This window comes from Bos taurus, chromosome 10, assembly GCF_002263795.3.
Source record: "Bos taurus isolate L1 Dominette 01449 registration number 42190680 breed Hereford chromosome 10, ARS-UCD2.0, whole genome shotgun sequence".
Taxonomy (NCBI): domain Eukaryota; kingdom Metazoa; phylum Chordata; class Mammalia; order Artiodactyla; family Bovidae; genus Bos; species Bos taurus.
The window spans coordinates 20,668,846-20,690,538 of NC_037337.1; the positions used below are offsets into that span (position 1 = coordinate 20,668,846).

Below are 21,693 nucleotides of genomic sequence, written 5' to 3' on the forward strand. Positions count from 1 at the left end.
GGATAAACCGTAACAGAAAGAATATAAAAAAGAATATATGCGTGTGTGTGTGTAACTGAGTCACTTTGTTGTATAACAGAAATTAAACACAACATTGCAAATCAACTATACTTCAATAAAAGTAAAAAACAAAACCAAAAAAAAACCCCAAAGATCTATCTTCAGTGCTTACCTTGCTCCTCAGCAAGGAGATCAAACCAATCGGTCTTTTTTTTTTTTTTTTTGCCCTCATAGAAAAACTTTATTGGAAAGCAGGGAAAACTACCAAGATATGAATGAAGACAAAAAATAAAAAAAGTTCAGACATAAAGTGTACGACCTTGGTGTAAGTGGAAATGGAACCGTTTGGTGGTTTTTAGTTAGTGACCTATATTTTCACTTTGTGGCACTGCTGCTGCTACAGCTAAACCGCTTCAGTCGTGTCTGACTCTGTGCGACCCCATAGACGGCAGCCCACCAGGCTCCTCTGTCCCTGGGATTCTCCAGGCAAGAATACTGGAGTGGGTTGCTACTACCTTCTCCAAGGCATGCATGCTAAGTCGCTTCCGTTGTGTCCGATTCTTTGCGACACTATGGACAGCAGCCCACCAGGCTCCTCTGTCCACAGGATTCTCTAGGCAAGAATACTGGAGTGGGTTGCCATTGCCTTCTCCACCAATCGGTCTTAAGAGAGATCAACCCTGAATATTCACTGGAAGGACTGATGCTGAAGCTGAAGCTCCGGTATTTTGGTCATCTGATGCAAACAGATGACTCATTGGAAAAGTCCCTGATCCTGGGAAAGATCGAGGGCAGAAGGAGAAGAGGGCATCAGAGGATGAGATGGCCAGACAGCATCACTGACGCAATGAACATGAACTTGGGCAAACTCCAGGAGATGGTGAGGGACAGGGAGGCCTGGCACACAGCAGTTCATGGGGTCGCAAAGAGTTGAACACGACTGGGCGACTGAACAACCTTGTTCTGTGACACCTGGCCAAGCCCTGACCTCTCCGAGCCTCAGATTCCCCATATGGATAATGAGGGGTTGTGCTGAGCCTTCTCCACACTCCCTGCCAATGCTGAGCATCTATGACATTCGCCCATGTGTCTAGTCCTCTAGCTGCTAGCTCTGGTCTGGTTCCTTCCACCACTCCTCACTGGCCCTAAGTTCAGCATCAGATCTTCCTGCCTGCCGGCAGCCCTAGCCAAACCTTTGGAAGGTGGCTACTGAGTTGGCCTGGCTTTTTTTGACTGCCAGCAGCCTCCACTTCCTGAGCCTGCCAGTGAGCTTGGTGTTGGGAGTCATCTCTCCTGCAAGCTCTGCTGGGCAAGTCCAGGTCCCTGCCCGTCTGACAGGGGAGTCCTGGCCTGTCTTTCGGAAATACACACAGGGACACGTACACACACACACACACACACACACACACATACGTGCGAGCTCCTCTCCTGGCAGCTTCTGCTGGGCCAGTGGGAAGGAATGCTGACATGCTGTGCTAGAGTCAGGTGAAAAGAAGAGAAAGGAAGAAAATGAACCAGGGCAAAATTATCCAGAAAGAGGAAGACCCTTCTAGGCCAGCTTATTGAAAACAAGGATGAGAGATTTCAGACAGCAAATCTTCCTGGGATACAGTGCAGGAAGGGAGGAGGCAGGGGCCTCTGAGCTAGATCGCAGCCTCTAGCTGAGATCATTGCTTTCTCCAACCTCACCTCCAGCTCATTCTAGAGACACTCAGATCTGTGCCCCTCAGGATACCAGGAAGGAGCCTGGGATGGGAATTCACAGGGTCACTGTGTCCAGGACTGGGACAGCAGGGTGGAGGGACGCCAGGCCTATACTCACATCCACCCTGCCCCCATGGCTTTCAGATACTGTGATGGGGGCTGATGCGATGCAGAGTCCCCAGCTTTGCTTCTCTGCTCCACCTCCTTCCTGGTCTGCCCCCTCTCCAGCAGAGAAGGCTTGAAGGAAGCACAGAAAGGCTGCAGGCAGGCGCTCACTCACTTCTGTGCCACCTCCCACCTCACCTCATGCAAGTCAGAGACAGAGATTAAGAGGCTGAAAGTAAAACCAAACCTGAGGTTCTAGCCAGGGCAACTGCCTTAGCACCTCTGCACCCTGGGAAGATCCAGCTTTTCTTTTCTATATCTGAATGTCTCTTTTGCAGGCAGAGGTCATCAAACTCACTCTATCAAATGGCTGCAGGGATGAAAAAGACCTTCTGAATCCATGAAGCCCTACATATATGGGAGATGTTTCATTATTAAGACCAGAGATTGGTCCCCAGGGAGCTTTGGGTCTCACTGTGGGGGCTTAAGACCCTCTTTGCAGCCTATACTTTGAGGAACACAGCCAAGAGCTGGCCCCAGCCCCCCACCCAACCAGTCAACAGCCTCAGAGCCCCTCTGGGCCCACCCCAGAGTAGGGCTGTCAGGGAGGAAGAGAAGGTGTTCTGGGCATTCCCTTCTGAAGCTCCCACGTAGGGTGTTGATGAGGTGACAGAGCCTCCTAAAGAACAGGGAGAGGCCAGGGCAGGACAGAATATGAGCAGGAGACAAAGAGTGGGGCTCATGCTCTCCAGGAAGGGACAGGGTGGCATGGGCTAGATGAGCCAAGAGGGCTTCCTGGCAGAAGGGAAGGGCATGAGTTGATCTTGAAGGACATGGCTGCTGCTGCAGTGAGCCTGGGCATGGCTGATTGAGGTTGCAAGACTCAAAGGCAGGCACACAAAACTCCTTGGGAGGCCACCCATGGCAGCGCTAAGGAACAGACCCCCAGACACAGGAGTGCAGCTGCAGAGGAGCCAGCAGTGGCTGCAGGGAGATTCGAGCAGAGGCAGGATGGCACTGGTGCCCAGGAGTTCCCCTTCTGCCTTTTCTGTGAAGGAGTGAGCACTGGACTGATGAATGAATGACCCAGAACACAGGCCTGCAGGTGGCTGCCTGCTTTTGCTCTTGGGCCTGATCATAACGGAAGCCGACTATCAGCCCTCGGAAGCACAACTTCCAGTCGTGGTGAGAAGGGGCCAGGGAATCCTGCTTTGCCCACAGATCTCCTAGGTCTGGCAGGGCAAACCAGCCCCTCAGAACTAAGCTCTCCACATCCATAGGCCATTTGAGCTATGTGGGTCCAGTGGCCCCAAAATGGGGATTATTATACCCAATCTAGAGAGTGGAAATCTGAGTCCCAGGGAGAAGAAGGGGTTTGACCTGTATCGAGGTCCAGGACTAGGACCTGACCTTCTGCTCCTCAGCTGAGTCAGCGTAGACAAAATAACCAGATAAGCTGGGTCAGTGTAGACAAGATAGCCAGATAACTTGGGTCAGTGCAGATAACTGGATTACCAGGAGCAGAAGAATCCATTTTGGAATCAAATTCACACTGCGGAGATATACGGTAAGCCCTGTATATGTGCTCATGCTAGGCACTGAGCTGGACACTGCACAGGGCCTCATTTAAGACTCAGATCTACCCACTGGGATCATGATCCTCACCTCCATGGGTAGGGGAAGGAACGGAGGCTTGTTTTTTTAGAGCCTGGGGATCTTTTCCAAACCACCTAGGGGGACGGGCAAAGCCTGGGTCTGAATATGGGTCTCTCTGCAAAGCTCTGCATCTTTCAACCACTATCTGGCAACACCAGACAGCTGCCTTCACTGTCAGGAGCTCTGGGCCAAGGAGGGAACAGCCATGCAGGTAGGACAGGACTGAGAGTCCTCCTGCCAACCACCATGTCAGTTTGGTTTTCTCATTGCCTCTCCCAGTGCCAGGGCCTGGCACCTCTGGAAACTGGTTCAGAGCACAGCACCAGCAGCGGTAATAGCTTTACTATTATTTTTGCTTCTACTCCAACTGCTACAGTTTCTATGCTGAGCACTCTACATACACATACACACACAAGCACTTTACATACACCATCTTATTGGATCTTAAAACAAACCTTAGAGGTAGGTTCTTTTTATTTCCATCTTGCAGGTAAGAAAACTGAGTCTACAAGGAGTAAAGTAACATGCCAGTTAATCTTTCAAAGTTGTTCAGTCCACACTACCCCAAGATTTCAGGTAAAAAGAAAGACATTTTACCAACAGTGAGAGTGCTCTGAGAGTGACATGGTCATCTCTGGAGGAGGTGATCCCCCATCACTGATTTTTAGTGTATGTGCAGAGTGACTGTGTGGGTCACAACAAACTGTGGAAAATTCTTCAAGAGATGGGAATACCAGACCATCTGACCTACCTCCTGAGAAATCTGTATGCAGGTCAAGAAGCAACAGTTAGAACTGGACGTGGAACAACAGACTGGTTCCAAATCAGGAAAGGAGTATGTCAAGGCTGTATATTGTCAGCCTGCTTATTTAACTTCTATGCAGAGTACATCATGAGACATGCCAGGCTGGATGAAGCACAAGCTGGAATCAAGATTGCTGGGAGAAATATCAATAACCTCAGATATGCAGATGACACCACCCTTATGGAAGAAAGTTAAGAGGAACTAAAGAGCCTCTTGATGAAAGTGAAAGTGGAGAGTGAAAAAGTTGGCTTAAAGCTCAACATTCAGAAAATGAAGATTATGGCATCTGGTCCCATCACTTCATGGCAAATAGATGGGGAAACAATGGAAACAGTTACAGACTTTATTTTTGGGGGGCTCCAAAATCACTGCAGATGGTGACTGCAGTCATGAAATTAAAAGACCCTTGCTCCTTGTAAGAAAAGTTATGACCAACCTGGACAGCATATTAAAAAGCAGAGACATTACTTTGCCAACAAAGGTCTGTCTAGTCAAGGCTATGGTTTTTCCAGTGGTCATGTATGGAAGTGAGAGTTGGACTGTGAAGAAAGCTGAGTGCCGAAGAATTGATGTTTTTGAACTGTGGTGTTGGAGAAGACTCTTGAGAGTCCCTTGGACTGCAAAGAGATGAAACCAGTCAATCCACAAGGAAATCAGTCCTGAATATTCATTGGAAGGACTGATGCTGAAGCTGAAACTCCAATACTTTGGCCACCTGATGCTAAGAACTGACTCCTTGGAAAAGACCTTGATGCTGGGAAAGATTGAAGGCGGGAGGAGAAGGGGACGACACAGGATGAGATGGTTGGATGGCATCACCGACTCAATGGACATGAGTTTAAGTAAGCTCCAGGAGTAGCTGATGGACAGGGAGGCCTGGCGTGCTGCCGTCCATGGGGTTGCAAAGAGTCGAACACGACTGAGCTACTGAACTGAACTGAACCGAGAGGGGATGTTGTGCACACAAAAATACTATTTATAGTTGCCTTTTTAAAATTAATATTCAATTTACTAAGGACACACATTTGAAAGCAAAGCTTTTCTTCAGGATTAAGTTCCACTTACTGATCTTATTCTATTTATAAATGTAATATAATCAGCACAAGACCTTCACTTTTTCTTCAATTAAAGTTTGATTAACTCAAGTTGGAAAAACTAAACTCTTAAACAATCAGTGCCATTTACAACTTAATTAAATTTGCTTAAACAATTTCAACTACATAGGAACATTTAATATATTTGATTTTCCTAAGTAACTTAAATGTCTAATTGAACAAGTATCTGGTACTCATAAAATTGTTGTGAGTCTGACAAATTAAATTTATAAATACAGTGACTTTCACATTCTTTTAAATTTTGCAGTACTTTTGCAAAATTCGCTAGAGTCTCCCATATTTCAATGTAAAACTACATGTCCACAGGCTTCTGTTACAGCTAAGACAGAATAAGCATACTTCTTTTTCCCCCTCCCATTGATTATAAATAAAAACCCTGGAAAAGGTACGTACAACACTGCCTAAGGACTCTGAAAAATAAATAATAGAAGGTGGATTGGAGAGGGAAATAAACACTCAAAGAATGACCAATACGGAAGTAAGTTTCTTAAGTATTTTTTCCTCCACTATTTCCCAGCTTAGACTCTAGAAAGCATGAACCCCAGACTGTGCAGTGGGCACAAACAGAAAGAACTCCAGAAAAACCCTCTTTCTTCTTACCAGAGGATTGGGGAGAGGGACCCTGCTGGATGGCAAGTGGGGTGGGGGGTGCGGAATCTCCACTTTTTCTTATTTACTGTCCAGAGTGTGATATGAGGAAAGCCCTGGTCTTGAGGTTATACTCCTGCAGTGTTGGTGGTGCAGAACTAAAACTCTGAGAGGAAACCCTTCTCTCTAGCTGGAGACACTGAGTAAAGGGGCTCTTGTGGGGAGTAGGGGGGAAATTCTGTTAACTTTTTCTCTCTCTTATCTTGCTTTACTCAGAAAGTGAACACAGTCAGGGGAAGTGTGTGGCAACATGAAGAGGCTAAAAGCCCAGGTTTCTAGCCCAAGGATCAGGAAAAGGGCTTTTAGGAGCCATAGAGGGTGAGGTCAATCATGGAGAGCTGGAAAAGAAGCTCTCTTAAATCTGTGTATAAAGTCTTGAACTCACTCTTGAGTTGTGCATTCACAGAACTGAGCCAAAGCAGAAGGCAGGTCAGGACTTGGGGTCTAAAATAAATAGGATTGATTGTACAATATTATATCACATTCAAAATGCCCCAAGTAACTCCACATACAAGGAACTAGGAAAATCTTAGCTACTTTCAAAGGAAAAGATAAATAGCAGATGTTGGCCTCAAGATGATCCAGATGATGGAATTATCACATGAAGACTGTTACATCACATCAGATCAGATCAGTCGCTCAGTCGTGTCCGACTCTTTGCAACCCCATGAATTGCAGCACACCAGGCTTCCCTGTCCATCACAAACTCCCAGAGTTCACTCAGACTCACGGCCATCGAGTCAGTGATGCCATCCAGCCATCTCATCTTCTGTCGTCCCCTTCTCCTCCTGCCCCCAATCCCTCCCAGAATCAGAGTCTTTTCCAATGAGTCAACTCTTCGCATGAGGTGGCCAAAGTACTGGAGTTTCAGCTTTAGCATCATTCCTTCCAAAGAAATCCCAGGGCTGATCTCCTTCAGAATGGACTGGTTGGATCTCCTTGCAGTCCAAGGGACTCTCAAGAGTCTTCTCCAACATCACAGTTCAAAAGCATCAATTCTTCAGCGCTCAGCCTGCTTCACAGTCCAACTCTCACATCCATACATGACCACAGGAAAAACCATAGCCTTGACAAGACAAACCTTTGTTGGCAAAGTAATGTCTCTGCTTTTGAATATGCTATTTAGGTTGGTCATAACTTTTCTTCCAAGGAGTAAGCGTCTTTCAATTTACATCACATAGCATATATCATATAAAGCAGCTGTTACAACTATAGTTCATGAAGTGAGGAGGAATAATCTTGAAATGAATGGAAAGACAGAAATTCTTAGAAGGAAATGAAACCTATAAGAAAGATCCAAAAGAAAACTTTATAACTGAAGATTCAATAACTGAAATAAAAAATTCACTCCATGAGCTCAATGGCAAAATGGAGATGAAGAAGAAAGAGTCAACGAACTTGAAGATAGATTAGTATAAGTTATCTAATCTGAAAAACAGAAAAAAATTGGAAAAAAAATAGAGTTTTGGGGGATTTATAGGATAAGAGCAAAATCTCTAACATTCCTATCTTTAGTGTCTCAGACAGATTGGAGCAAAGGCTTGGTGCAGAAAAGTATTGAAATTATCATTGAACATTTTCCAAATTTGGTGAAAAGACATAAAAGTATAGATTTAAACAGCTCTGCTGCTGCTAAGTCGCTTCAGTCGTGTCCGACTCTGTGCGACCCCATAGACGGCAGCCCACCAGGCTCCCCGATCCCTGGGGTTCTCCAGGCAAGAACACTGGAGTGGGTTGCCATTTCCTTCTCCAATGCATGAAAGTGAAAAGTGAAAGTGAAGTCGCTCAGCCGTATCCAACTCTTAGCGACCCCATGGACTGCAGCCTACCAGGCTCCTCCGTCCATAGGATTTTCCAGGCAAGAGTACTGGAGTAGGGTACCATTGCCTTCCCCGTTAAACAGCTCAGCAAACCCCAAAAGAAAGACAATTCAAAAACCTGATTCAAATACATCTTAATCAAACTGCTAAAAAAACAAAGAAAAAGAAAATATTTTTGAAAACGCCAGAGGAAAGCAATACATTACACTAAAGGAACATAATTAAAATGACTACAGATTTCTTATCAGAAGACACGGAGACCAGAAGACAGTGGAACCCCATCTCTAAAGTGCTGAAACAAAAGAACTGTCAACCCGGAATTCTATATTCAGTGAAAATGTTTTTCAAAGGCAAAATAAAGACATTTTTAGTTGAAGGAAAACCAAAAAGATTAATTGCCAGCATGCCAGCTCTAAATGAAGTGTAAGAGGAAGTTCTTTAAGAGAAAGAGAAATGAAGGAATTCCCTGGCAGTCCAGTGGTTAGAACTCAGCACTTCACTGCAGTGACCCAGGTGCAGTCCCTGGTGAGGAACACAAGCCAGATGGTAAGGCCCTCTCCCAAAATAAAGAAAGAAAGAAATGATACCAGAAGAAAACTTGGAACTTAAGGAATAAAAGAAAAGAAACAAAAATGAGAACATCTGGAAAATCCCCCAAACACTAGAAATTAAGCAACACACTGCTTGCTAAATAATACACGGGTCAAAATCTCGGAGTTTGAGGAGCTGGCAAGCTAGTTCTTAACCACAGGCCATGTGGCTCTCAAAGTTCTTCAGAACCTTGAAGGCTAGGCTAAGGAATTTGGAATTGGCACTGTATTTAATAGATAAGCATTTAAGGATTTTCACACATAAGGCTCATATTTGCAGATGGATATAGATTGGGGGATGGTGGGGCTGGGGAAGGAAAAATCTGTGTTCTGTCCTGCAAAAGAGGCAAAGTAAAAGTAAAGAATCTGGATGTTTCCAGATGCCTGAAATAAGACATTTTAGAAATAGGCTTATCCCTCCTTTTTCACAGAGGTTATTTTCACAGTCTTTCTGGAGTCTCGGCTCCAGAGGCAGGAACGTGGCTCTGCCACCAGCCAGGGGACTTTCTGAGGACAAGGGCCATATAACTCCATAATAATGGGGTTAACTAGCCTGTAGCTCTGGACAAGTCACTTAACATCTCTATGCCTCAATTTGTCCTCTGTACAATGAGGCTAATATCAGTTCCCATAGACTGGGTCATGACCTTGGGCTGAGCTGCCTGGAGAAAATGGACGCCTGGCTCCTGGTAACTGCTGTGGGATTCTAGCTGGAGGATGTCTCTCTAGTATGCAGGGAGACTTGGAGTAAGGCCTCAGCATGAGGAGAAGGAGTGGGACTTCTGCTCCAATGGCCTGAAGCAGGGGAGGGGAGGGCACACGAAACATCCTCTGCAGAGACTTTGATCAACAGTCATGACAGGGACGGCTTCCATCCTCTTTGAAGCAGCAGAAAGATCAATCCTCCTTCTTATCTCAGCTTCTTTGTGCGGTGGCACCACGTGCTTCTGCAGCCGCTGCTACTCCGGGAGAGACCAGAGTAGCAGGTGATGCCTGACCCAGGCCTGCTGCCTCCCCTCAATTCCTTATCCACCCCCCGGGATGAGAGGAACCTGGCACTTTCTGGCCTTCACCTGGCCCGACCTCAGAGGGGAGGAGAAGGAAAAAGAACGCCTACACCCCAGAAAGTGAGAGCTTCTTTGACTCCTTCATTAAACTTTCATCAGGGTCCCTCCTCATCTGTACGTCCCCCTTCTTTTGTTCAAAGCCTGGCTTTAAAACATCACATTTTGCTGAGATCTAAAGATACCAAGACAGGCGGCAGGAGACTGGATTCTACTTACAAGTCTGCCTTTGATTTGCTGTGTGACCTTGAGCAAGTTACTTCCCCACTCTGGAGCTTAATTTCTCATCTATGAAGCAGAGTTGCTGTAAGTGTTTTTTCAGCTTTCAGTTTACAACTCTGGGATCAAGACCAGCCTGTGCCCAGGCCAGGGTTCCATTCAGGTTCAGATGGTAGAATCGTCTTTCTCAGATCCTGTCACAGAAGAACTGCCCTCATAACTCTGATTGCCTCCAAGTCCTTGGCCAAATGTTTTTCTGTATAATCCCATCACTGGAAAGATAAGCCCATGGGTTCTGCCCATGAAGGGGAGGAACAATTCCTATAACAGCTGTCCCCAGCTGCTCGAGGACTACAGAAGGCAGAGAAGTCTGCAGGCTGTGTCCCTGGAATGCTGAAGGAAGAAGAGAAGGGGGCACAGGACAGGGGAGGAGTAGGTGGTGGGAGGAGGAACCTCTTAGGACCTTCTGCTTCCGCATGTGGCATGCTTATAATCCCACCAGACTGGTGAGTTAGGTTAAGGGCTGGTAAGCCTCTTCTACCCTGAATGTCAGCTTACCCCACACAGGTACAGCCCCTCCCCAGCTGGGCAAGTGAAACAGTTGCACACACAGAAGAATTAAGATTCTCTACTCATGTTCTTCCCCACCCCCTGCCCCCCAGTTCAGTTCAGTTCAGTCGCTCAGTCGTGTCCGACTCTTTGCAACCCAATGAATCGCAGCATGCCAGGCCTCCCTGTCCATCACCATCTCCTGAAGTTCACCCAAACTCACGTCCATCAAGTCGGTGATGCCATCCAGCCATCTCACCCTCTGTCGTACCCTTTTCCTCCTGCCCCCAATCCCTCCCAGCATCAGAGTCTTTTCCAATGAGTCAACTCTTGGCATGAGGTGGCCAAAGCCAAAGTACTGGAATTTCAGCTTTAGCATCATTCCTTCCAAAGAACACCCAGGGCTGAACTCCTTTAGAATGGACTGGTTGGATCTCCTTGCAGTCCAAGGGACTCTCAAGAGTCTTCTCCAACACTACAGTTCAAAAGCATCAATTCTTCGGCACTCAGCTTTCTTCACAGTCCAACTCTCACATCCATACATGCTGCTGCTGCTGCTGCTAAGTCACCTCATTCGAGTCTGACTCTTCGTGACCCCATGGACTGCAGCCCACCAGGCTCCTCCGTCCATGGGATTTTCCAGGCAAGAGTACTGGAGTGGGGTGCCATCGCCTTCTCGGCTCACATCCATACATGACCACTGGAAAAACCATAGCCTTGACTAGACAGACCTTTGTTGGCAAAGTAATGTCTCTGCTTTTTAATATGCTATCTAGGTTGGTCATAGCTTTTCTTCCAAGGAGTAAGCGCCTTTTAATTTCATGGCTGAAAAAACCATCTGCAGTGATTTTGGAGCCCAGAAAAATAAAGTCTGACACTGTTTCCACAGTTTCCCCATTTTTTCCCATGAAGTGATGGGACCAGATGCCATGATCTTCGTTTTCTGAATGTTGAGCTTTAAGCCAACTTTTTCACTCTCCTCTTTCACTTTCATCAAGAGGCTTTTTAGTTCCTCTTCACTTTCTGCCATAGGGGTGGTGTCATCTGCATATCTGAGGTTATTGATATTTCTCCCAGCAGAGCAGGCCCCAAAGACAGGACCAAGACCGCAGAGGTCCTGGTCCTCCAAGCAGGACCCACGAACTGACATGGCTTAGGCACCAGCAGACGCCTCCTTCTGAGAATCCCAGTAATAGGTTTCCTGTGTCTGGTCCCTAGAACAATCATGGACCTACTCATGAGGTCAGGGCCAGTGCTCTCAGTCTCCCAGGGTCTGGAGGATAGAACTGTTCCAGAAAAGGGAAAAAATAGGTGGGAAAGGAATACTTTCGACCTCCCTGCTTTGTGAGGTGCTGATGTGTGTCAGGATCTCCTCTCTGCCTCCAGGACTTGGTCTTCAGCAACCTCCTCCACCTTCAGGGGCCCCAGCATGGCATGCCCCCTCCCATCACTCTGGCCACCTGGGGTTGTCCTATTTCGCCCTCCAGGAAGTCCCCAGAGTCAGCCCTTGGCCTACCACCCCTCACTGGCCTCTGCAGCTCGGGCTGTCTCTGGAATGGGAACCACCTGTGATCTGCTGCCCGGATTGGTTAGGCCCAGCTGTGGCAGCCCTGCCACCTGCCCATTGTGTGTACCTGAGGGTGGGTGTGTGTTTGTGTGCACACGCATACATACTCATGCATGTACTCTGTAGTACACACTGTATGAAAGTATAAAAAACATGTAAAATGAGATTTTATCAAATTTGACACACATGCATACCTTCCTGAAAGTCCTAATTTTGTATGTATCCATGATAACACGGTTCTTTCCCACCTTACTTTTCTAGTCTTTCTAATCTCTAGTAGCAAAACCTCTTGTACATGATGTTGAATTTGAAGCCATGGGTAACTCAACCTATATTACTAAAGGATCAGCATGAAGAAGACTAAGATGGAGTGAAACTGGAGAACTCCCAATTTAGAATTTCTTTTCCTTTAATGGCCTTGCAGCTAAAGCCCTCTACATTTCTTTTCACGAGAGCCCTGGCATCACTGAACTTCAGGCCCCCGTCCTACCACAGCCAACCTGGTTACCACAGAAGACCCCTAAAGCCAACGCGGTTTCCCTTCAGTCTCTTCTCCATTTCACGTGTAGACCAAAGAACATCGGTAATCGTGGCTGATAAACACAAGAGCAGTACCACTGCTAGACCTGAGAAGTCACCTGGGGAGGCTCATTAATTCAACAAACCGGCTTCTGGTTTCAATTTGGCTTTTAACTGGGGAGGGAACTTGATCTTCTAAAGGAGCTCTGTTTCTATAAAACCGATAAAAAGCCTGTTTTCCCACCTCCCTTTCAGAAACACACGTGCTCACGGCAGGCTTTACCATCCCATCATCTGCAGGACACACTTTAGATGGCAAGTTTGGCGTAGAGGTGAGGCGCCCTGGATTGACATCATGCTGTGTTTTAGGAAATGTGTGGATGTGTGTATTGAGGGGGCAGAGTATATATGTGTGTTTGCACACACTTTGATGGGGCTGTTTGGGTGTGACTACGTGGAGAATGATACTAAAGCCTGTGGTCCTGCAGTTTAGGGCGCTTGTGTATTCCTGAATTTGAGGGGTGTTATATGAACTCCTTATTGCCAAATTCAGACTTAAATTGAAGAAAGTAGGGAAAACCACTAGACCATTCAGGTATGACCTAAATCAAATCCCTTATGATTATGCAGTGGAAGTGAGAAATAGATTTAAGGGCCTAGATCTGATAGATAGAGTGCCTGATGAACTATGGAATGAGGTTCGTGACATTGTACAGGAGACAGGGATCAAGACCATCCCCATGGAAAAGAAATGCAAAAAAGCAAAATGGCTGTCTGGGGAGGCCCTACAAATAGCTGTGAAAAGAAGAGAAGCAAAAAGCAAAGGAGAAAAGGAAAGATATAAACATCTGAATGCAGAGTTCCAAAGAATAGCAAGAAGAGATAAGAAAGCCTTCTTTAGCGATCAATGCAAAGAAATAGAGGAAAACAACAGAATGGGAAAGACTAGAGATCTCTTCAAGAAAATCAGAGATACCAAATGAACATTTCATGCAAAGATGGGCTCGATAAAGGACAGAAATGGTATGGACCTAACAGAAGCAGAAGATATTAAGAAGAGATGGCAAGAATACACAGAAGAACTGTACAAAAAAGATCTTCATGACCCAGATAATCACGATGGTGTGATCACTGACCTAGAGCCAGACATCCTGGAATGTGAAGTCAAGTGGGCCTTAGAAAGCATCACTACGAACAAAGCTAGTGGAGGTGATGGAATTCCAGTTGAGCTATTCCAAATCCTGAAAGATGATGCTGTGAAAGTGCTGCACTCAATATGCCAGCAAATTTGGAAAACTCAGCAGTGGCCACAGGACTGGAAAAGGTCAGTTTTCATTCCAATTCCAAAGAAAGGCAATGCCAAAGAATGCTCAAACTACCACACAATTGCACTCATCTCACATGCTAGTAAAGTAATGCTCAAAATTCTCCAGGCCAGGCTTCAGCAATATGTGAACCGTGAACTTCCTGATGTTCAAGCTGGTTTCAGAAAAGGCAGAGGAACCAGAGATCAAATTGCCAACATCCGCTGGATCATGGAAAAAGCAAGAGAGTTCCAGAAAAACATGTACTTCTGTTTTATTGACTATGCCAAAGCCTTTGGCTGTGTGGATCACAATAAACTGTGGAAAATTCTGAAAGAGATGGGAATACCAGACCACCTGATTTGCCTCTTGAGAAAGCTGTATGCAGGTCAGGAAGCAACAGTTAGAACTGGACATGGAACAACAGACTGGTTCCAAATAGGAAAAGGAGTACGTCAAGGCTGTATATTGTCACCCTGTTTATTTAACTTCTATGCAGAGTACATCATAAGAAACGCTGGACTGGAAGAAACACAAGCTGGAATCAAGATTTCCGGGAGAAATATCAATAACCTCAGATATGCAGATGACACCACCCTTATGGCAGAAAGTGAAGAGGAACTAAAAAGCCTCTTGATGAAAGTGAAAGTTGGCTTAAAGCTCAACATTCAGAAAACAAAGATCATGGCATCCGGTCCCATCACTTCATGGGAAATAGATGGGGAAACTGTGGAAACAGTGTCAGACTTTATTTTTCTGGGCTCCAAAATCACTACAGATGGTGACTGCAGCCATGAAATTAAAAGATGCTTACTCCTTGGAAGAAAAGTTATGACCAACCTAGATAGCATATTAAAAAGCAGAGACATTACTTTGCCAACAAAGGTTCGTCTAGTCAAGGCTATGATTTTTCCAGTGGTCATGTATGGATGTGAGAGTTGGACTGTGAAGAAGGCTGAGCGCCGAAGAATTGATGCTTTTGAACTGTGGTGTTGGAGAAGACTCTTGAGAGTCCCTTGGACTGCAAGGAGATCCAACCAGTCCATTCTGAAGGAGATCAGCCCTGGGATTTCTTTGGAAGGAATGATGCTAAAGCTGAAACTCCAGTACTTTGGCCACCTCATGCGAAGAGTTGACTCATTGGAAAAGACTCCGATGCTGGGAGGGATTGGGGGCAAGAGGAGAAGGGGACGACAGAGGATGAGATGGCTGGATGGCATCACTGACTCGATGGCCATGAGTCTGAGTGAACTCCGGGAGTTTGTGATGGACAGGGAGGCCTGGCGTGCTGCGATTCATGGGGTTGCAAAGAGTCGGACACGACTGAGCGACTGATCTGATCTGATCTGATCTGATGAATGATTTTGGAGCTCTCATGTAGAATGAGTGACAGGGGTGTGAACCCACCGAGGGGTGAGTGTGTGGCTATAGAGCACTGACGTAGGGATCTGTCTGCCCTGAGGGTAACGTGGGCTGGGCACCTGTAGACCTTCGAGCATCATGGTCACATTTTTTCCTGGAGAAGCCTCCTGCAAACCCTAGCCTTGCTGCATCTTCTTGCACCAGAGGGCAAGCTGGGCCTCTGACCAAACAGCCTGTCTGAGGTCAATAGTCAACAGCAAGCTCAGTGCTCCTAGCTGTCCCTGTGGTTCTTAATGCCTGGCCCAGGTGGCCATGCTAGGTAGGGGCTGACTGAGGCTGAGGTATATCAAGTAGCTACTGTTTCCCCCTTTTTCAGGTGAGGGAACTGAGCCTGGGAAATTAAATAACTTTCTCTGGGGACCCAGGAGAGAGTTTCTTGGGAGGTTCAAGGTTAGCCTAGATGTGTCCTGGAAGAAATAATAACACAAACAACTGCTCAGTCTATGCTGGACACTGTGCTAAGCACCATACAGACATTATTTAAACCTCACAGTAGTATATCAAGTAGCTACTATTTCTCCATTTTACAGGTGAGGAAACTGAGCCTGAGAAATTAAATAACTTGCCCTGGGTCACACAGTAAAGAGGTTGTAAGACTCGGATCTGAACCTAAGACTGTTTGACTCTAAAATTTGTGCTCGTCTCTCCCTATTCCCACTTACAGAGTGTCCCAGAAAGAGGGGAGAATGGGGCTCACTTCTTCACAAAGCCATGGATAAACCTTAATTTCACAGAAGGAGTTTTGTACCCATGGATTTAAGATCCATGACTCTTGATGAGAAGAATAGGAGGGAGTGGGCAGGGGAAATCAAAAGCAGAGACATCACTTTGTTGACAAAGGCCCATATAGTCAAAGCTATGGTTTTTCCAGTTAGTCATGTACAGATGTGAGAGTTGGACCATTAAGAAGGCTGAGTGCCAAAAATTTGATGCTTTCAAATTGTGCTGGAGAAGACTCTTGAGAGTCCCTTGGACTGCAAGGAAATCAAACCAGTCAATCCTAAAGGAAATCAGTCTTGAATATTCATTGGAAGGACTGTTGCTGAAGCTCCAATATTTGGCCACCTGATACGAAGAACTGACTCATTGGAAAAGACACTGATGCTGAAAAAGACTGAGGGCAGAAGGAGAAGGAGGCGACTGAGGATGAGATGGTTGGATGGCATCACCAACTCAATGGACATGAGTTTGAGCAAACTCTGGGAGATGGTGAAGGACAGGGAAAGCATGGCATGCTGCAGTTCATGGGGTTGCAAAGAGTCGGACACGACAGAGCGACTGAACACCACCACCAGCACCTAGAGAAGGCCCCTGGAACTACTGGAGAGAACTCCCTCTCAGCTCTGACAGGTGATGGAGCTTGACGTACAGATCTCAGTCCACACTGCTGTCCCTGGAGCCCTGTGTGTACAAGGTTCCCGCTGCTGGTTTTTATGCCTGCTTTGCATCACCCGAGGGGTAACGATGCTGGGAAGGGACTCAGGTCAAGTGGTCAGAGACACCACTGGACACACAGTGGCTCTTGCCTGCGCTGGGAGACGCTGCCCATTCCTTTTTTTCTTGGATTTCAGTTGCAGGGGAAATGCATTATTTTTTCATTAAAAATTCATTTTGGAACAGATAGCCTTCAGAGATGTAATTAGCCATGTTATTTCTCTCCATTAGCTGTCCCTGGAGTTTGCTGGAATTCCTTGTCCTTTTTCCTCTCCATTTCACTCTTTTCCATCCTCTTTACATGTAGGTTGTAACACTGCCCCACTATCTCCCCCAACACTGCACACTCTGAATTTGGGTGGAATAACTATTTTAAAGCCTGGATGAGGAGTTAGAGCAAGCTCCCTCCTCCCGCCTGGGTTCTGGGATCATAGTCCCCTGAGCCAGCAAGGGGTTCATAGATGCCCACTTCTGCTCATAGGATGAGGGGGTCAGCTTGACATGACACAGAGCTGGCCTGGCTGGTAGCCAGTCTAAGCAGAGTGTGGAGGTTCCTGGCTCCCCACTGACTAGCTGGTCGACCCCAAGCAAGTAGATTCTGTTGCCCTCACCAGGCGGTCAAGGTTGGCAATGACATATACAAAGTCCTTCCCCTGATGTACATAGCGGGTGCCCTCTAAAAGGAAGTCGTGGTCAGCATGTCCAGGGACAAGACAGGGGCTTCTGGGGACTGAATGAGCAGTAGACAGTGCAGCATGAAAGAGGCAGCCTCTCACTGAGAATCGAAGTCCCATGCTTGGAGGGCAAGAGTCAGGAAGAACCATGATGAGGATCCCCTAAGGAGCAAGACCACCTTCAGAGCAGGGGCGAGCTTGTGGGGACAGCTGCCCAGGGCTGAAAGCACCTCTTCTTTGCTGAGTGTGGTGGTTTCTACCTAGAGTTGCTCCTATGAGTTATTCCTGGCGTGCATGACAGCTGGATTGAAGGTGACAAGTGCTGTCATCCTCAACTAACTAAGGGGAAGGATAGAGCAAGGGAGGGCTCCCCAAGATGATGAGGTTGGCCCCCAGTGCAGCAAATAACCCAGGACACCCCAACTGGCTCCAGGGACTTCAGGTGGCTGGGCAGGCTATTGCTCTGGGGAATTCCAACACCACACGCTCAGAAGACAGCTGTCTCCGCCCCCAACCCCCAGCCCTCTCTTCCCCTCCCGCTAGTGACACATGAGGTGCAGCTGTCTCCAGCATTGTCAGAAATACTGCACTCCATGGGGGCGAGGGCAGAAAACCTGCTGCCGAAAACCTAAACTTATCCCGGTTCCCCACAAGGAGGGGCAAAGAGAAAAGCACCGCTTTAGCATAAAAGGTTGTTGGCACTTCGCGGTGAAATCAAATCCGAATGCATGTGATTTATACCAAGAGGTAGCATGGCCCAGACTAGACAGTCACGGGTAGGCGTCCTTTGAAGGAGGCTACCTGGTAACTGTTCCAGAGACCTGGCGCATCTCATTTCACAGAGTCGTGTCATGTCGCATTGACATGAAGGGAACTGGAGGGAACTTGGTTTCTAATACAGGCCTCACCCCGCTTTCATAGCAACCGTGGTCCTCGGGTTCCTGGAAAAAGGCAGAGAAACAGGAACTGTCGGGCTCACAAGCTCTTTGAACTTTTTCACTGATGTTCTTGCAAGCCTGGTGGAAGCCGGCGGCATCTTGACTCAAGTCTAGTTCATAGAGATTTTCATAGACGTTTCCTGGGCATTGGTAATACTAATGTTGATGCTGAGGTTTCTGACTACGCCCGCGCCCTGGGCTCTTGGACCCTACTCAGCTCTCAACACAGGCTGCTTCATACCCTCCTGTTCCACGAGGTGCTATCATTCCCTGCCCCAGGACATACGATGCTGAGACTCAGAAAGGTTAAGAGATGGTGTCAAGCAAATGACACCTGTTACCACCTCTGGGGTGGGGAGGGGGCAGTCCCACTGCATGGAGGAGAGCAAAGAGCACAGAATGCCTGCCAGCAGCAGCCCAGAATGTCAACCTGCTCCGTGGTCTGCATGTGTGTCAGGGTTCCAAGAAAGACACGACTCCCACAGGCACTGGAGGGAAGAGTGCTTTACTCACGCAGAGAGGCGACAGAGCAGGATCAGCTTCAGTAGCTGGCATCGGTCCCCCGGGGCCCCAAAAAGACCCCTTTCCCTCCCTGCCAGGTGGAGATACAGCAGCAGGATTGGCCAGGTGCCATATGATGCACACACTCAAGCAGAACAAAGGAGCACACACTAAATCTAAAACAGGGAAAGCTACCCCACACGAGGCGGTCAGTCCAGCATAGCCTGCAAGGGCTCCCTATCTCTTGGCAAGGGAGCGCCCCAGGCCTAAGGCCCACTCTTACACGCTGAGCAGGGGCGGAAAGACAGCACAAATGAAATGGTCTTTCCCAACAAGTGGGGCCAAGTTCACATCAGGGCTGGGCGGCAGGGTCAGGGTCTGAACCTGGGCTTTTCTGGCATCAAAGCCCACGAGCCTTCTCATTGTACCAACACTGTATATCACTCTGCCAGGTACCTCTCACCAGTTCCATACAGGGAACTGAGGCATGTTTCAGTATCATTGTGTTTCCCTTGCCTGCTTCTTCTATTTAAGAAGTTCAGAAAAACTGTACCACAGATCAGCACTGCGTGTGTGCCTGCTAAGTCACTTCAGTCGTGTCCGACTCTTTGAGATCCTGTGAACTGTAGCCTGCCAGGCTCCTCCATCCATGGGATTCTCCATGCAAGAATACTGGAGAGGGTTGCCATGCCCTCCTCCAGGGAATCTTCCCAATTCAGGGATCAAACCCAGATCAGCATTACAAACAGCAAATAAATATGCAGTGTGGAACAGGCATAGATTTATAGGCTCTGGTGGGGGTGGGGGTAAGTTATAACCAACAGATTCCCATAGCCAGTCTCTCTTCCGCGTCTGCCTCCCCACCACTGTCCCGGCAGCCCCTGGACAATCAGAGTCCTCAGAGCAAAGATGGACTGGGAGGTTTTCTCCCTCCCAGGATTTCTCTAATAACAAATGCTCTATCTCACCAACCTTTACCCACACTCTAATACCAAGAATAATATTTTAAAACCTGGGATTCTTGTGCCCTGAAGAATCCCCACATACAGGAATTTAAAGCAGAAAAGTGGGCCCCCATCAGGGACGTAGGGAGTGTAACGCAGGAGAATCTACAGAATTTGGAAAGTGAAAGTCACTCAGTTGCATCCAGCTCTTTGCAACCCCATATAGTCCATGGAATTCTCCAGGCCAGAATACTGGAGTGGGTAGCTGTTCCCTTCTCCAGGGGATCTTCCTGACCTAGGGGTCAAACCCAGGTCTCCCACATTGCAGGCGGATTCTTTACCAGCTGAGCTGGTAAATGCAAATAAATGGACATGGGAAGGACCATTCAGCCCTAGAGAAAATGAGATTGACACATGTAAATCCCTTATAAGAATCAGAAAGAGGGGAAAACGGGATCAAAATCCTCACTTCAGCACAGGGTCCTCTTTGAATATTAAGTCTCCATGCAGTTGCTATGAGGCTTTTGTGATATGACCAAACTATACTGGCTAATTGGGGAAGGGTTATTATCTGCAATTTGCAGATAAGGAGCCAGAGGTGAAAGGAAGTTCAGTAGATGATCTATGCCCGTCATGTTCATTTTAGAAGCCACATCGGATTTAGCACTCAGATTTTCCAGCTCCCTGCCTGATTCTCAGTTTCTCGAGGCAAAAATCATAGTTAATTCTCAGTTGTCGACGTCGTTGATGTGGGGGAACAGAGGCACAGATAATCCCAAATGGTGAGTAATGCCCTCGCCATGCCTCCCGCTCTGGACATTTGCTTCGAAAGGCGCAGAAGGAAGGTATCCTGCTGTTAGAGGCTGCCCTGTCCTTATACCACCCCTCCCCTACTCAAAGCTGCCCCACCTCCTGCTCCTTGAAGACCTAGGGGCAACAGATCAAGAGGAAGAGGCTGTCACGCTTTCCTAGGTTGGGATGGAGTAGTGGAGAGAGGCAGAGAATAAAGCGTTTTGATTTAAAAGGCCTCCTACAGTGCCTCAAGCGAGCAGAACAGTAACAGTAAATGAGACAGTGAATTGTGTCCACTGAAGACTTCCATATGGATGCTGATTCATTATGCTAATAAGGACGTGCAAGCCAGAGGCTGACTGTATTCTGATTTCATGGCTGGGGGATCCATGGCTCAGAAGGGGGGGGAGCATCCAAATTTGAGGTCAGAGTCCACACTCCAGCTCTAAGCTCCTGATTACAATTTGGTTGGTCTAATTACTTACTCCTAATGACTAAGGATGCTTTAGAGCCAGGTGGCTTTAACGGTTGAGACCTGAGTGGGAATGCAAGCAATGCTTAAGGTTGGAGAAGTGATGCTGGAGCCAAGAGAAGCCAGCTCCTCAGGTTCATTCAGCAAATACTGAGCACTCACCAAGTGCCAGGAGGTGGGGCTGGCACTGGGAGGGGAAACACAAGGATCAGACACTGACCTTGGCCAAAAGGAACTCAGGGACGGAGTGGGGATGGGGCACGTACAGAAACCTCTGTAATATATACAGAGAGGAAAGTAAGAGGAGATCTAAGGGCTTCATTTACTCTTCTCTTCAATTAAATTATTTGTTCAGTCACTTGGGCACTGTCTTTAGTGCTCTAGATATAAAGATAAATGAAACTGATCTCTACCCCTTGAAGCTACCATCCAAATACCTAATCTGAGTCACCCAGGGAGTTTTTCAAAATACAGTTCCCCGTGTCCCCAGCCCAGACATTCTGATTCTGAATCTCTGAAAGTTATACTCAAGAGACCTAAATCTCCTATTCTAGGTGCTTTCCAGGTTTCTGTACTAGTCTGGTGAGATAACAAATGAAGCGGGCCCAGAAGAGGGAGAGCCAGAGATGGAAAGACTGCCTGGTTTGCCTCTTCCAGGAAGCCCTCCCTGATCAGCCCAGCACACTGGTCTACATGTCCTCTGATCCCAGCCCCCATTACACATCCTGTGAGCACTACAATTTTTCTGGGTGACTGGGAGGTTTAGTCCCCTTGGTTCTTGGGTGTGTCTTACCTCTAAAGTTGGGTGCTCCCATGTTCCAAGGCCATTGTGACGAGCATTCCAGGGGCTT

General features: G+C 47.2%; 1 long non-coding RNA gene across 1 annotated transcript in view; it reads right to left on the bottom strand.

Annotated features, from left to right (window-relative positions):
• LOC132346344 (uncharacterized) overlaps nucleotides 1–21,682 on the bottom strand; it is a 40,955-nt gene extending 19,273 nt beyond the window's left edge. Inside the window, exon 1 of the long non-coding RNA XR_009496150.1 lies at nucleotides 21,636–21,682. This is a non-coding gene — a long non-coding RNA (uncharacterized lncRNA). The remainder of the gene's footprint in view (nucleotides 1–21,635) is intronic.
• Between the last annotated feature and the right edge of the window lie 11 nt (nucleotides 21,683–21,693).